Here is a 15,617-nt window from a genome sequence, read left to right as displayed (position 1 = left end):
GGACCCCTCCCTTTGCAGCTCTTCCCCAATCTGTTTCTCTTCAGCCCAGCCTCGCCCCATCACGAGTTTCCTTTATCTGTCCCCAGATTCCCCGTGCGTGTCTTCCCCGCCCACTGCCTCGTTCACTCCCGGGCCTGAGCGCTGGAAGTCAAGGCGGAGGGCCGCTTCTCTCCCACAGTGCTCTGTGCCCTGGAATGCTAGGGACGTAGTCTCCTTGTGCATTTATTGGGTGTCCCACCACCAACCGCAAAATGCTCTCCTTTCGTCTCCCTACAGCTCTGTGAAGTTGGCCTTACTATTTTCACTTTCACAGATTTAAAAAATGACACAGACAGGGGATGAGTGACTTTTCCAATGACACTCAGCCCAGAGGACATGCAGCCAGGGACAGAACCCACAGCCAGGACCCCAAATCCAGGGTTCCCATTCCAGCATAGAAGAATTGCTCGCCCACCCAGTATCTCTCATTCTTTTTTTTTTTAATTAATTAATTAATTTATTTATTTGACAGAGAGACAGAGAGCACAAGTAGGCAGAGGGGCAGGCAGTGGGAGAGGGAGAAGCAGGCTCCCCGCTTGAGCAGGGAGCCCTAGGTGAGGCTCCATCCCAGGACCCCAGGATCATGACCTGAGCCGAAGGCAGAGGCTTAACCAACTGAGCCCCCCAGGCACCCCAGTATCTCTCATTCTTGACTTTTTCTTTTCCTTATGGTTTTATTTGCTCTCAGATGATTTCCTCCCACACTGCTTTTTATGTGTGTGTTCCCAATCTTCTGTTCCCCTCTCACTGTTGCTTTTCCCTGCCTTTTTCTGTCCCTGCACTGTCCACTCACCTGACTGCAAGGGGATGAAGTTGCACATCCCCGCTCTCTTCATGCTTTAACTGCCTTAAGGTCTAGGCTATGCCTTCCGTCCTGGACACTAGGCCTCCTCCAGGGCATGGCAAACACCTAAGAGAACTTGTGTATTGGCAGGGTTGTAAGCCCTTTACATATATCATTTCATTTAATCTTCAAAACAGTCTTATAAGGGCTGTACTATCCCTATTTTACAGGTAGGGAAACTGAGGCCCAAGGTCACACTGCTCCAGAGTCTGCCGGCTGCTCTCTTCCTCCTCTCCTCCACAGATGCCCCATGGCCCTATCCCAATCCCATATATATCCCCTAGTTTTGATTTCATAATTGTCAGGTTCCTACCTTTAAACTCAAAGGTGCTTTACCATAGCCTTATCTTCTTCCCTCTCTCTGTGCTTTAAAATTTTTTATTATTTACTAAATTAACAACATAAAAGGAAATGGAACTGAAACGGGACAAAATTGTTTCTCAGATTCTTGCCACTCCAACAAATCACCAAATCAAAATGTTTTTACCTTTATGGGTTCCCTTCCATTCCTTCTTTATTTGTCATGCCCATGGTTTTCCTATCCTTGCAATCTAGGGATAGATACCTTGCTGTATCCTGGCCTGTCACTTAATACGACGCCCAAAGCATGTCTGCTGGCCCTTCTTTTCATTTTTTTGGCTTGGTTTTGTACCACTGCCAAGTCTATTGTCCTTGACATCTCTCCTCTGTGCCTTCCTGCCCCTCTTTGCAAGTCTTCACCACCTCCCTCCTGGCCTGTGCAGGCCACCTCTTCAAAACCACAGGCTCAAAACTCATTGCTCACCAGCACAAGCCACGTCGCCCCTTCTGCCTACCTGTCACCCCTGAGATGCACGTGGTCTAGCCGGGCCTGCCCGGCTTCTGGCTTCTTACATCCGCCTCTCCTGTGTCATCCAGGAGAGGCTTCCTCCTTGTGGTCTCTCTCCATCCCTTCCCTCGGGGAAATGAACACTTGTGGTTTGTGTTATCAGTGTTTTAATTTCTATCAGTATGGAGTCTGGTTCATGATGATTCATGGTTTCAGACCCCCCATCCAATAGGAATGTTCCTGCCTGCAACTGCAGCCCAGCATGTTCTCTCTTCATTTGCTCACAGCAATCATTATCAGCTACAAGTTATCGGTAAACAGGAAACAAAGTAATGAGCCTATTTGCTGTGGCTTGGGATCTCTCAGCACACTAGATGGAGTGGTGTGTTCGCGTAAATGACCCTGGGACAGGGACCACAAAGGATGTGGTCTGTCTTCCCGGCTCCAGGATTCCCCCAGGGCAGATATTCCTCCCTTTCATTGCTACCAGCCTCTGGTCTAGGCAAGGAAATTGCATTGTCTCCCAGGTGAGCAAACAAACAGCGGCTGGGCCCAAGGCCGAAATTCTAGTCAGTTGGTCCAGTCAGGACTGGGAGGCAAGTCTTTCTGACTTAAATATTTCCAATGTCGTGACAATGAGCCACAGTAATGTATAAAGCCTTATCTCTTCCTCCCTCATGGATGTGTTTCAAATAGGAATTCACCCCAGTGTTAACGAGGCCATGCCAAGGCCTTTGCTCTGTGTGTGTGTGTGCGTGCACGCACGCGCATGGGTGCGTTAAAAATAAAGATACAGAGAAAAAACTACAAGTGAACATATGTTGTCAGATCTTCTCACAACAGTTTGAGAATTTGAACTAGTATATAGAATTTAAATTTTCAGTCCAGTCTTTGATTCTCTCATAAGTTCTTCAGTAGTTTCATCTATGAAGAACCTAAAAAAAAAGGCTAAGGGGTTCTTGAGCTGAATGAGGTCGGCCAGGTTGGCCGTACACACCAGGGCAGCTCCCCCCCCCCCCCCCCATTCTGTGCTCGGATAGCTCTTTCCCCCAACACGGAAGGCAGCAGGAACAGCTGTGCAGTATGGTATGTCCTGCCCCCCTGTGGACAACGACGGAGTTACCTGCCAAGAACCAAACCCGCGCTGGAGGGGGAATGTTTACAGGAGCTTGGCAAGATGAACAAGGGAGAGTGACATCCATTAGCATGATTTTAAGAAACTAGAGAGTCACAAATGAGGTGTGTGGAGCATTCGACAACAAAACAACCATACATGAGAGATATGTGTGCCCAGAAATATTGGACCCAAAGCAAAGAGAATTGTCCTGTTCCTGTCTGAAATCCGTGCTGCTACTATCTTCAAGTTATTATTTCATAGTTACCCAGGGAGAAAGATTCTCTTAAAGAAATAAAGGAGTTTATCTCTTTTATTATGTCATGTTTCATTCAAGTGCCAGTCGAAAGGCAACTTTTATAAAAGTGAGTGAAGAAATCTGACTTTTTGTGCGCGCCCTCCCCACAGGGGAGGCGACGGGTTCTGGGAATATAGTCTAGTGACATATTTGCACAAATGAAAGAACTGCTTTTGTTTGAGGTACCATCTTCAGAAAGTCCTAGTTAAAATACAAATGTTCTTGAGTAGGGTCCCCATTCATAGTTTATGACCACCGTTACACTATTCTGAATAAACTGATAAAAGTGGTGATCTGATAAGACTAGCTAGTCTCACCTGTGTGGACCAAGAGAAATGAGACTTAAGACTGGTAGATATTGCTTAATAGAAAGCAAATAACAGAAAGGACCCAAGCAGTGGGTTTAAAACTCTGAGGAGGAGACCAACTAGCCAACCAGGCAGGGCTCATGATGCCCATCCTTACTCCACCCTAAGCAGCCCTGCTCTTATGGTTTTGACATTTTCATAAAATTTCATCTGCAGACAAGATCCCTCCAAAAGGACAAAAGAAGCCATTGGCTTAGAGTATTGGGCCATGTTCCTCAAAGAAAGTGGAAAATGTAGCAGCAGGAAGAAAGGTAAGGACTCTGCCTTAGAAAAGCAGGAGATAAGACAAAACAAAAACAAAGGAAACACTAAACGACAATAACAGCAACCAAACACCGCTGAGGGAAGGGTGCGCAGAAGCTACCACTTCTCCTTCACAGCTCAGACTGGGAGCTACCAGCTCTGTAATCCTTCCTGCTTTCCTCTGTTTATATTGAGACTGATAATTCCATTTCCTCTGTTTCCTTGCTTGTTGGCTTTGGCACTCCCAGTCTTTCACAGCAGGACTTACAAACAAGTTAAATGAAATGGAATGAAGAGTAGTGCCCGATGATCTAATACTCTCAAGCTCTCTGGGCCTCGGTTTCCCCACTCCACCAGCTGCCTCCAACTTGGTGTCATGCCTACCACCAGTATGACAGTACTGAGATTGGCAGGGAATGGTGACTTTGGGTTCTGAATATTGAAAGAAGCACGAAGACCCATTGGGGCATCCGATCAACCCAATCACTGCTCTCCTTTGGGGACACCACAGGGCATGTAGATGTCCAACCATATTGTAGTTTGTCAATACCAGTAGTTCTCGAGGGGACTCCCCTGGACCAGCAGCATCAACATCACCCTGAACCTCGTTAGAAATGCAAATTCCTAGGCCTTACCCCAGATCTACTGAATCAGAAACTCTGGGGCTGAGACCCAGCCACTGACAGGTCCACAAGCCCTCAGGGGATTCTGAGGCATGCTGGGGTTGGAGAACCTTTGGTCTGCGCCCTGAGATAGGGGTAATCTACCTGCCAAGAACTTCAAGAAATGCTTTGATTTTTAAGAGGGAGCTGTAAAGGAAATGCATAGTATGCAATTTTATTCTCAAATTAGTGATTCTTATTCCTAATGAGCAAATAATTTTCATTCCCCATGCGAACCAGGTGTATTTAATTGCCTACAGGGCTAGCAGGCAAAAAGTGCCTCATCTGGTCAGATCTCTCAAAGCAAGCAGGGTTGGGCCTGTTTGGAACCTGGAAGGGAGACAAAAACAGCATCAGAATGAAACGGGCCGTAGACATCTTGTGTACTATGGATGTGAAAGAAGGAGGAGGGGGTTGGAGCTGATGGTTCTGATCCCAGTTCTGTCTCACATGAACCCAGAATCTTCTAACTCAACTTTTGTCCCCTCCGATGGAGGTGAAAATCCATGCCTCTAGGTTTTTTATGCAGCTTACATATACAACAGCATATGTCAATTTTTATTACAGATGTTTAGTAACTAGAGTGGTTGTTAATTACTTGAGAATTTGGATTTTTTAAGTATCAAAGAATTCTCTGTTAATTTTAGTAGTTCTCACTCTTTATACATTTGCTCTGAAATTACATCTTAAAACTTCAGTCTAACTAGCTTTCATATCCTCTTAAGAATTTCTTTTTGTTAAGTAACTCCTCTCAAAAGGCTAAATTTGTTTGACATAGTGAGCTTTTACTGTATCTCACTGTGAATTTGTGGCAACACTTTTCTTCTGTAATGATTCGACATGTTTTATGTTTGTCCAAATATTCTAGATTAAAAACACATTGCAGTTTGCTAATAGGTATTGGGATACTTAAACTGAGCAAAGTGCCTTTCTCAAATGAGCGTAGAGGATGCTTATAAGAGTAAAGGTGATTAAATTCTAAGGATGATTTGATCCTTGCCAAATCTTGCATAGAAAATTACAATTACATAGGAAATTGTCTTTCCTGTTTAGGATCAGATTTGGTTTTAAAAATTACTACCAACTTTGTAAACATTAAAATAGAAGCAATAAAGATGTGAAATTTCACACAGGGGATCTACAATATTTGGATAATTATAAGCATATGGCTACTTTACATGAGATCTCTGTTAAAAGTGTATTTACTAGGGCTCTGGGAAAACAAAGGTTCTCAAATTCAGGGTTTATTTACAGGCACTGAGAACGTCACATTTACTATCAATTTATCATAATCTATTGTTGCTTCAGAACTCTAAATAGTATTAGCTACATGATTGCAGCATCTATTGGCTATTGCTCTCTTGTCTGTTTGTTGACATGCCAGGTTTAACCTGTAAAAGAAATTGCAAAGAACAACTACTCCATCAAAAGTGGTGAATGCTTTGTCAAGCATTTTAGAAACAATTCCATATATTTTATGTTAATATTTAGGGCATGAACCTACACTGACTAGTTTCAATATATTCTACTCAAATAGAAATGATTGATGTAACTATTTACTTTTGTGGACTTCTTAAAAATAATACTCCAGTGTCTCTGTGTCTAGGAATCACTAAAAATAAAGACAAAGGATTAATTCAATGAACACTTTAAATCTGAGAAATGGTTGAAATTTCATTTTGAAATTGATAAATATGGGATTTAAGGTTTGAACAGGCAGTGTAAGCCCTACCTTTCCTCAAAGAGACTTCTCTCCATAATTTTGCTTCTTAAATGCTGAGATTATGAAATGTCACAGTTACAAAAAGAAAGAAAGAAAGAAATGTCACGTTTATAATGGATTGGTCTTAAAAAAAAAAAAAGCAGAGACAGAAAGTAGAATAGTAGTTGCCAAAGGCTTGGGTGGGGTTGAGGGGTCGGGGTGGGAATGGGGAGTTAGTGTTTAATGGATACAAAGTTTCAGTTTGGGAAGATGAGAATGTTCTGGAGTTGGATGGCAGTGATGATTGCACAACAACATGAATATACTTAATGCCACTGAATTGTACATGTAAAAAGGGCTAAAATGGCCAATTTTCATGTTGTGTGTATTTACCACAATGAAAAAAGTACAAAGATTTAATAAGACAATTCAAGAAATGCCCATTTGTAAAATAATAATTTTAAAGACAGAAATTTCTAGACAACTTTGTTGACAATTTTGGCTTTTTAACCCCTTTGCGCCACCTCTGTTAAGAAGCATAACTGAGGGTTAGTTTATACCTATCCACACAAAGGTCAAATGGAAAACTCATACTAGTCCTTTGGGGATTAAAATCCATCTCTTCTTCACCTCTCCAACGATATCATGTGAACCATCCTCAGTTCCTCTTATTTTTTTCCTCGTATAATATCCTTTCAGTTCGCCTTCAGTTCCCACTTTCCTGACTCCTTGAGACTTTGAGATCACAGCATCCTTCAGAGTATGCTCTTCCTGCTCAGGGACTGGCTCTCATTGTCTCCAGCCTGGTCCCTTATCCTCTCTTTCCCTTCTTGCCCCTGCCACCTCCCATCCCACCACTCCTCTTATTCCTCTCCTTTAACCAGCTACAATTTGGGACTGAAGCACATTTAAAAACTTTGCTTTCACGTTGATCCTAATTTAAGCACCAAGTGAATTGAACCTTATATTTTCCTCCTTAAAAAAACCCCAAACCCTACCACTTGGAACTAATCTACTTTTCTTTTTATTTAAATGTGTCCCTTGATAGATTTATTTTCCCGCAGTGGCCCTAATGGAGGGGGGGAACCCTATCTCCCCATAAGGATTTTATTATTTGATATTTGTTTAAATATAGCATCAAATAAATACTGACTCCTTCCCTGTGGGGGCACTTTTACGATTGTGTGGAGGCAACACTATGATTCCCTTGCTGTATTTTTTTTTTTGGAGGTTTAAATGGCTGCCATGGATTGTTTGACCCTCTCTTAGAAGTTAGTTCATATTTAAGCAATATTAGGCCGTATCCAATGTGCCAAGAATATCACTGTAGGAGTGTAACATAATAGTACCTGGAAGGATCATTTTAATGCTAAAGGTCTTTTCAAGAGCCATGTTGGCTTCTCCTGGGGTTCAAGGCCTGTGACAGTTCAGCCTCAACTTTGCCTTCCGCCACTCCTGAGCGCACGCCTGGCAGTGGTGTTGACATGTGTTCCAGATTCTTCTGGACCTGCCTACGTCCTCTCTAACATCTTAGCTGTAACTGGCATGTTTGATGGCGCCAGCCTCACCACAGCTCCTGGTGTGTCCTGGGAGGGGCAGGGGGGCTGTGCTATACGTGGGTATGAAAGACAAAGGAAGAACCCTCCTTGGGTGATTTTATCAACTTGCCTGCCTCCCATGTTCTCTGACCACTTCCACACACACACCTCTTGCTGGAGTAAGAAGCATTGGTTGGGGTTTGTCTTACAGAAGCCATAATTCTCTACGGCCATATAACACAGCACTTTTCCCAAGGAGCCACAGGGAGGATCATGTGGGGAGACTCACTTTTGAGGAACTCTGAACCACCGTGATAGGGAGAATCCCAGAAACTCAGATTTGAGCAAGGCCTGGGAGATCACCCAGGTTCACTTGCCCCGGATAAGAGGTATAGAAGAATGTCCAGGCTGCCCAGGCACAGATCCTGGCTCTAGCGTTGTAGGTCTATGGGCTCAGCACAGCACATAACCTTCCAGGTCTTGACTTTGGGCTACAATGTGGGGTCAATGTAGCATCAAACTCACAGGTTTGCAGTGCGGTTAAGTGAATTAATTCATGTAAAACACTTAGAATAATGCCTGGCACATAGAAATACCTTAACTATTAATAGTATTATTTTATAGACAAGAGAAATGAGGGTGAGTTGGATCCTGTACAGGGCTCTCACATTTGGTGGCACAGCTGGGACCAGACCTGGGTTAAAAACCCTTGTCCTCCTGACCCGCATGTAACCAGGTAAGAGAAGGGTGAATGTCCCTTCATGAAGTTCATAGTGATTTATTTTTAAGGATGGTTAAAAAGATCAGAAAGAAGACTGATCAGAGAGCGGAGGTTCTTACTAACCTTCTAATCATTTTCCAGGCAAGCCATATTAAAAACAAATGGACAGTTTTACTATGGTGACCTAGTGCCTAGTGGTCTAGATTGCAGTATTTTACTGTGGGTGGTGCTATCAGAGCAATGAATAATGACCAGCAGTTTTTTTAATTGAAAGAATGGAGTGGAACCAGAATAGAATAGAATAGAATAGAATAGAATAGAATAGAATAGAATAGAATAGAATAGAAGGCTTCCGGGTGGCTCAGCCGGTTTAGCTCAGCCGGTTTAGCATCTGCCTTCAGCTCAGGTCATGATCCCAGGGTCCTGATCAGGCTCCCTGCTCAGTGGGGAATCTGCTTCTCCCGCTCCCTCTGCTCCTCCCCCTGCTCATGCTCTCTCTCTCTCTCTCTCACTCTTGCTCTCTCAAATAAACAAATAAAATCTTAAAAAAATAGAATAGATCAGAATTCCTGTGCATAGCACAAATACTCTCTTAGAAAACTTTTAGTTGAGGGGCGTGTACGTATGTTCATGTGGGTGTGTGTTGCAGGTTGCCCCCATAAAATACTAAGGGATGCAGTTGACGTTTAAAAAAACAAACAAACCCACTTCTGTAGAAAGGTTCTCTCACACTGTTTTGCATGGTGTCTAGCTAGAAAATAAGAAACCAGTGAGGGGGCGCCTGGGTGGCTCAGTTGGTTAAGCGACTGCCTTCGGCTCAGGTCATGATCCTGGAGTCCCGGGATCGAGTCCCGCATCGGGCTCCCTGCTCGGCAGGGAGTCTGCTTCTCCCTCTGACCCTCCTCCCTCTCCTGCTCTCTGTCTCTCATTCTCTCTCTCTCAAATAAATAAATAAAATCTTTAAAAAAAAAAAAAAAAGAAACCAGTGAGTAATCACAACCTCCTTGATTCTTTTGGAATAAAAGGCTCCATCAGCAAAAGCACTTTCTGCTCATTTCTGTGCCTGCGTGCCCACCCCCTGCAGTGATGTCAGTCACCCCAGGTGGAAGAACCAAGAACCGGGAGAAAACTGGAGGGAAGCAGCAGTGGGCAGCACGAGGGCGCTGCCCATCACTGCTGCCGTTCTCCGGAAACCCTGACCATGGCCGCTGCATTTCCCCCAGGACAGGTTGCACTGGCCACAAAACTGATGGCTGAAAAAATATGAAAGGCATCAGCTCAAATGGAAGAAGGATTAAAAGCGGAGTCAGTGGCCCCGATGACAGACTTCACACAAGGAAGCCCGTTAGATGAGCTGATGCTCCCTTAAAAGTCGTCTGCAAAATGTGCAAAGTGACAAAGTGTTTACAGAATCCCTACTACCACCAGCTAGGTTTATCTTTAACAAATCACTCCGATTAGTCTGTAATTACCACAGTCCTGTGGTTATCTTTCTTGCATGGCTGGAGATTAAAACAAGAACAACAACAACAACAACAACACGGAAACAGGCCAATTAATTCAAGCTGCCATTCTGCCCCACAAAGAGCTCTTCGCGGCCACTGTGCAGTGTCATTATTTCGTTTGAGACTCTCTTTCATAAAACTCAAATACATAGAAAGCAAACCTAACCCGATGATTCCTCACTCTCTCCCTCGCTCCCATCAAATCACTGTTTTTGAAATTTATTAATTTAGAAAAACCCAATCCATGCCATTTATTCTCACGGGACACCAACGTACTTTGAATGTTTATAAGGAAATGAATTAAAAAGCCTGCGGGAAACCCTAGCAGAGAGTCTGAGAGATGGTGGGGGTGTGACACACAGGCCAGCCATCCGGGTGCTGGTGCACCTTGCTGCCATGTGGGGGCATCCTTTCTTTAATAGTTAACCTTAAAATATCTAGAGCCTGCATCTTCTATAGGAAAACTAGCATCCTTCCTGTTCCTGACATTTCTCGGGGTTCTTGGAAGAGTATGTTTCCCCCAGCTTCCTGTTATTCCAATATCCTATTTATGCTGAATTCTCACCGCTTTCTGTCCTCCTGTGACTGTCTCTTGCCATCTTGCGTTGAATATCATCCTGTGACCTCGGCTTTCCCACAGCACACAAGGATGCCGCATCTGGCAGGCTGGTACTAAAGGTGTGGAGAAGTTAGACGGCCACATGGTCCACAAGACGACATATAAAGCAACATCAGATGTCTTTGTTCTTAAAGGGTCCTCATTTGGTCTCACCTCGGAGGCCTTCCCTCTGACCGTCGCTCCTCGCCATCCCCCTGGTCTCTGCCACTTCCCTCATCCAGCTCCCCCTTTCCCCAGATAGTCCTGGGAATCTCAGGATCCCATTTTATTATATAAATCAAATCAACTCCTGTTTCTTCCCTTCCTGGTGCTCAAAAGATGTGAGGCGCGTTACAATGCCTTGCAAAAAGACAAAGTCAACCATGATGGTCAGCCTCCATTCGTTACACAGAGAAGCCTGCAGACAAGTGGACACTGAAGCTTATGTTTTCTTTGAATCAGGCTACATTCTTGGGTGAGGCATGCTTACCCTGATCTGAAACATGCTGCCCAAACTTTAAGAGCAGAAACAATATTGATTTTGCCAAAATTGGCTTCTCATCGCATTTTTCCTCTCCTTGCTATTATGCAAGGAGAGGAATTAATTTCATTTATTAAGTTTTCTTGACTCAGAAACTGATTTTTTAAAAAGATTTCTTTATTTATTTGAGAGAAAGAGACAGAGATAGCAACAGAAATAGCGAGAGAGAGCACGAACGGGGAGGGGAGGGAGAAGCAGTCTCCCTGACCTGAGCCCAAGGCAGACGCTTAACCGACTGAGCCACCCAGGCGCCCCAGAAACTGATTTTTAAAACACGTGACCTTAGAGTTTGTACAAACTGACCATACTGAAGGAATTTTCTGAGCAAGGGAAGATGTGCTCAGATTTCCAGGATTCTTCCGTGCTACATTTTATTGTTACTCCCGTTGGTAATACATAAAATCAGTGCATGTCAGCCCCTACGGGTGGGAAGAGCCTCCCAGAAGTTTCTCCTCACTGTGGGCCACATCCTACATGTGAGCTAGTTAGTGTCGAGCTTGCAGAGCCCCAATCGCTCCAGACTATGGGGACCTTGTAATGGAAGGCTTTGCACACCCCTACAATTGGAGTGTGCTCACTGCATCACGGAGCCTGATCCCTAGATGCCTCATGATGAATCTGTGTGGAATGAATGAGTACACGATTAGGGGTGTGGAACTATTGAAGGAGAAACCACCTTTAACCCTCCCTAGGTTCGTTTCCTAGGTTCCTGGGACATTGTTTACATCCCAGTCCTCATCCATCAGACAGCGATGACATTTTACATGTATCTATCTCCCACAAGACAACAAACAGCCCCAGGGCAAAGGGCCACACTGAATTCATCTCCTATGGGGCACCTATGGGACTCAGTGGCAAATAGCCAGTAATTAAATGAATGATGAATGAATACACAGAGTCTGAATTACGATTTTTTTTTCTTTTCTCTTAAGTTTTTATTTTAATTCGTTAGTTACCATACAGTGTGATATTAGTTTCAGGTGTACAATATAGTGATTCAACCCTTCCATACACCACCTGGTGCTCATCAGGACAGGTGCATTTCTTATGACTTACACATTTTTAAAAATGTGTTTTTATTATTTTCAAAACCATAACCACTACCAGTGTTTCCAAGTGAATGCCCTGCTGAGACCAGCTTTTATGGCCCCGTGAGACTCATTTATAAGTTCAGTCTATTTACACACAACGGGCCGTGGACCAGGGGCTTTGATCACACACCCCCACTCCCCACCCCAAAATCTTCTTTACAGTTTTCATTCACTTGCCAAGCACTTTCTTCATAAGCCTAGTCTGGCTCAGGCCAGATTCAAAAAGGTGACAGACTCCCAGTGGAAGACCCAGATGGCTGTGTATTGTCCCCTGTGATGGGCTATTTGCCAATGGAAGCTCTGGGAAAAATACTGGACAAGGGGTGGCCTGAGGAGAGCTGTGGTTCTATGAATGAGGAGGAGGACCTACCACGTGGTTTTCAGACGAGTGATGTGCAAAACCTGGAGAGGCTTCTCACTGAGATTATTTAAAAGATTTCCTCTTATGCTGTACACCTTCAACTTATACAGCACTATATGTCAATTACGTAGTGATAAAACGGAAACAAGCCTTCCTCATCCTTCATAGAAGGCCCCGTACTTCTCATGCCCAAAATCACTATTATTTGCCCCTATGCTTGGAATTATCAGGTCCTTGGAAACCATTTAAACCATAGTTTAGACCAGTTGCTTATTCACATTGAGGTTGGGCAGAAAGGAATGGAGGAGGTTCTGTCCTACTTTATTGTTGGTCACCTAAATTCACAGCAAAGAGCCAAGTACTGGCTCTAAAATGGATCTAGGGGCGCCTGGGTGGCTCAATCGGTTAAGCATCAGCCTTTGGCCCAGGTCACGATCCGGGGGTCCTGGGATGGATCCCCACATTGGGCTCCTTGCTCAGCGGGGAGTCTGCTTCTCCTTTTCCCTCTGCCTCTCCCCCCACCCCCACCCACCCGCTTGTGCTCTCTCTCTCGCTCACTCTCTCTCTCAAATAATTAAAATCTAAATAAAATAAAAAATATAAAATAAAATAAAATAAATCTAAAATCCTGTCGGGTTCTTACTCAGATCCACACACCTGTCGGGTTCTTACTCAGATCAGCACAGCGACAAGAATCCAGAAACCGGGCTAATGGCGCCCTCTGGTGTTCAGACAGCATCGTGAACCTTTTTCTTGCTGGGAGCTCGGGGCAGGGGCAAGGCCATGTTACTTAAGGCCTCCAGGAAAGCAACAGTCTTGGATACACCTTGATGGTTCTGTTCTTGGCAACTGCTGCCCTGGAAACTCGGCCTGGTAGCCCTGGGAATTTGCTGGCTGTGAGGAGTTTGATCAAACCAGCCTCCTTTTATGTTTAAAAATACAGAATGTCACCCTCCTCCTCCCACTGGGGAGAACGGTGTGGTCCCACACTCAGTGTGTCCCCCATATGCAGACGGAGCAGAGGGAGAGGAAAATGTGTGAGGGGTGCGCCACGCTGTTGGGTAAAGGATGGTTGAACACGTGGACACTGGGACCAGGGTGGCGTGGGGGTGGGGAGCGAAGAACGCACCACGGAGGGGCCACCGCTATGTTCCGGCCTCCAGGTGTCTGCACAGCCTGACTTCCTCCCACCCGGAGGGATTTTACCCTCAGATGGATCGAAAATACTTCTGCTTTCACCTCAGAGCGGCCCGCTAGCAACCAACCCAGCACAGGGGCTCAAAGAGGGAGAGGATGTTACCAGGGGAACTGCCCACCTGAGTGAGCACCCAGGCAGACGGACAAGGGCATCTCCATGGCAACTGGGAGGGGGAGGGCTCCCCAGAGAATGGATGCCACCCCGTCGGTTTTTCTGAGAAGTATGACTCCTGGGCTCTGGTGGTCCAAGAAATGAGAAGGGAGCCATGGTAAGTAACTTCTCGCTGCCACTGGAAAATGGGGCTCAGAGCAGGTTTTCATTTAGAAAGGTAAGGAAATGAAAGGTTTCTTTCACCTTCTGGCATGGATCAATTCACATCCTTTGTATTTATTGATATCCTCCTATCCCACTTCATTCCGCAAAGATTTTGAAGTATATGAGGAAAAACATGCCTTCCAAACAAAAACAAACTCTAGTGGGTAGTTGTGTATTTTGTATTGTGTGTATTTTGGGTGAGATCTGAATGCCTCTCCCATGTTTGAGAATCCCCTACTGTTTGAGTCTGGCAGGGAGGTGGGGCCATGCCTCATACAGATGCCTAGAAGGCCAGAGACCCCCTGTGCACTGCTCCCCTCGCTGTGAGGGTCTCCGCGTGTGACTAGTCTTGTCCAAGCAGATGTCCCCACTCAGGACTCTGCATCTACAGTGGCGGAGACCCATGTCCAGGGCCTGTGGCAGGAGTATCCTCCCCAAGTTGCTCCTCTCTTACGTTTAGGCTGTAGTTTCCATAGCCCAGCCTCATTGGTACCTGCCCTTTTCTAAGCCAAATTTTTTTATCTTCTCAGAGATTAAGCATAATGAAGATGAATATAAAGCAAGAACTAAAGACTAAGGATAAAGAGAAAGGCAAATATGCAGGCCAGGAAAGCTTACATAGCTGCTATAAGGGAGTTGAAAATTTGGCCCTGAGCTTCCTGGCAGCTGAAGTGAAAAGGGAAACATGGCCTGCTACTCAACTCTTGAAGAAAAAATGCATACTAGTTCCCCAAAGGAAGTGAACATTTTGCTAAGGGTTGAAAATTGAAAGGAATTCTGATTGTTAGAAATAAATCAAGAGAATGGTAAAACTGACATCTTTTCCTGGGAAAATCATGATAATAAAAATAACATCATTGAGTTTTAGGTGCTGAATATACAGGTGCTTTTAATACATGATTTATCAGTCCGGTGGGCCAAGCCCACAGCACACAGCAGTGTGTATTCACGGGACTTAACACGCTAGTCTGGGGAGACAGATGCTAGCCCAGTAAGCAAATAAATGTCAATAATAAAATGAACTCGTAATACGGTTGTCATGAAGTGGCTATTTTTGATTAGGTGGTGAGAAAAAAAACCTTTTGAGGAGAAGATACTTGCTTTGAGGCCTAAATGTTGAAAAGAAAGTAATCAAACAAAAGGCTGGTGGGAGAGCCCTCTGGAGAGAGGCCCCAGGGTGGGAACAAGCTTGGTGTGTCTAAGAAACAGAAAGAAGGCTATTACTTCATGAATCCCTAAAAACACCCTTGATGTACTGCTGTTCTTCTCATCCTACAGAGGAGGAAAAGCTTGTGCAGTCAAGTAAGTAGGTCCGGATCCTGCAAATGGAGGCAGAGCTGGGATCCCCATTGGGCTTCCCTGATGTCCCCCTGAGGAGACCAGCCCTCCCGTAGGTGGTCTTACTGTTCTGCAAAGAAGAGAGTCAAGGATATCCCGAGGCCCCCAGCTTTCCATTTGCCTGCTTTCTTCTCTGCCCTTTTGCGAAATGTTCACCTTCCCTCTTGAGATTCTAGCCCTATGGCTCCTCTCTCCAAACCCAGCTGGGGCGGGGGGTTGGGGTGGTGGGGGTGCTCCAGGAAACTGAGGAGCAATCCCCCATTGATCTTGCAAAGCAAATGAGATGAATGGGAGGACATGTGGCGTTCTGGGTGAGACAGCCAGGGAAATCTG

This window comes from Mirounga angustirostris, unplaced genomic scaffold, assembly GCF_029215605.1.
Source record: "Mirounga angustirostris isolate CCGP_5_RB_7025 unplaced genomic scaffold, mMirAng1.0.hap1 SCAF_4, whole genome shotgun sequence".
NCBI lineage: Eukaryota > Metazoa > Chordata > Mammalia > Carnivora > Phocidae > Mirounga > Mirounga angustirostris.
The sequence above is the reverse complement of the archived record's forward strand: the minus strand, read 5'-3'. Positions refer to the sequence as shown.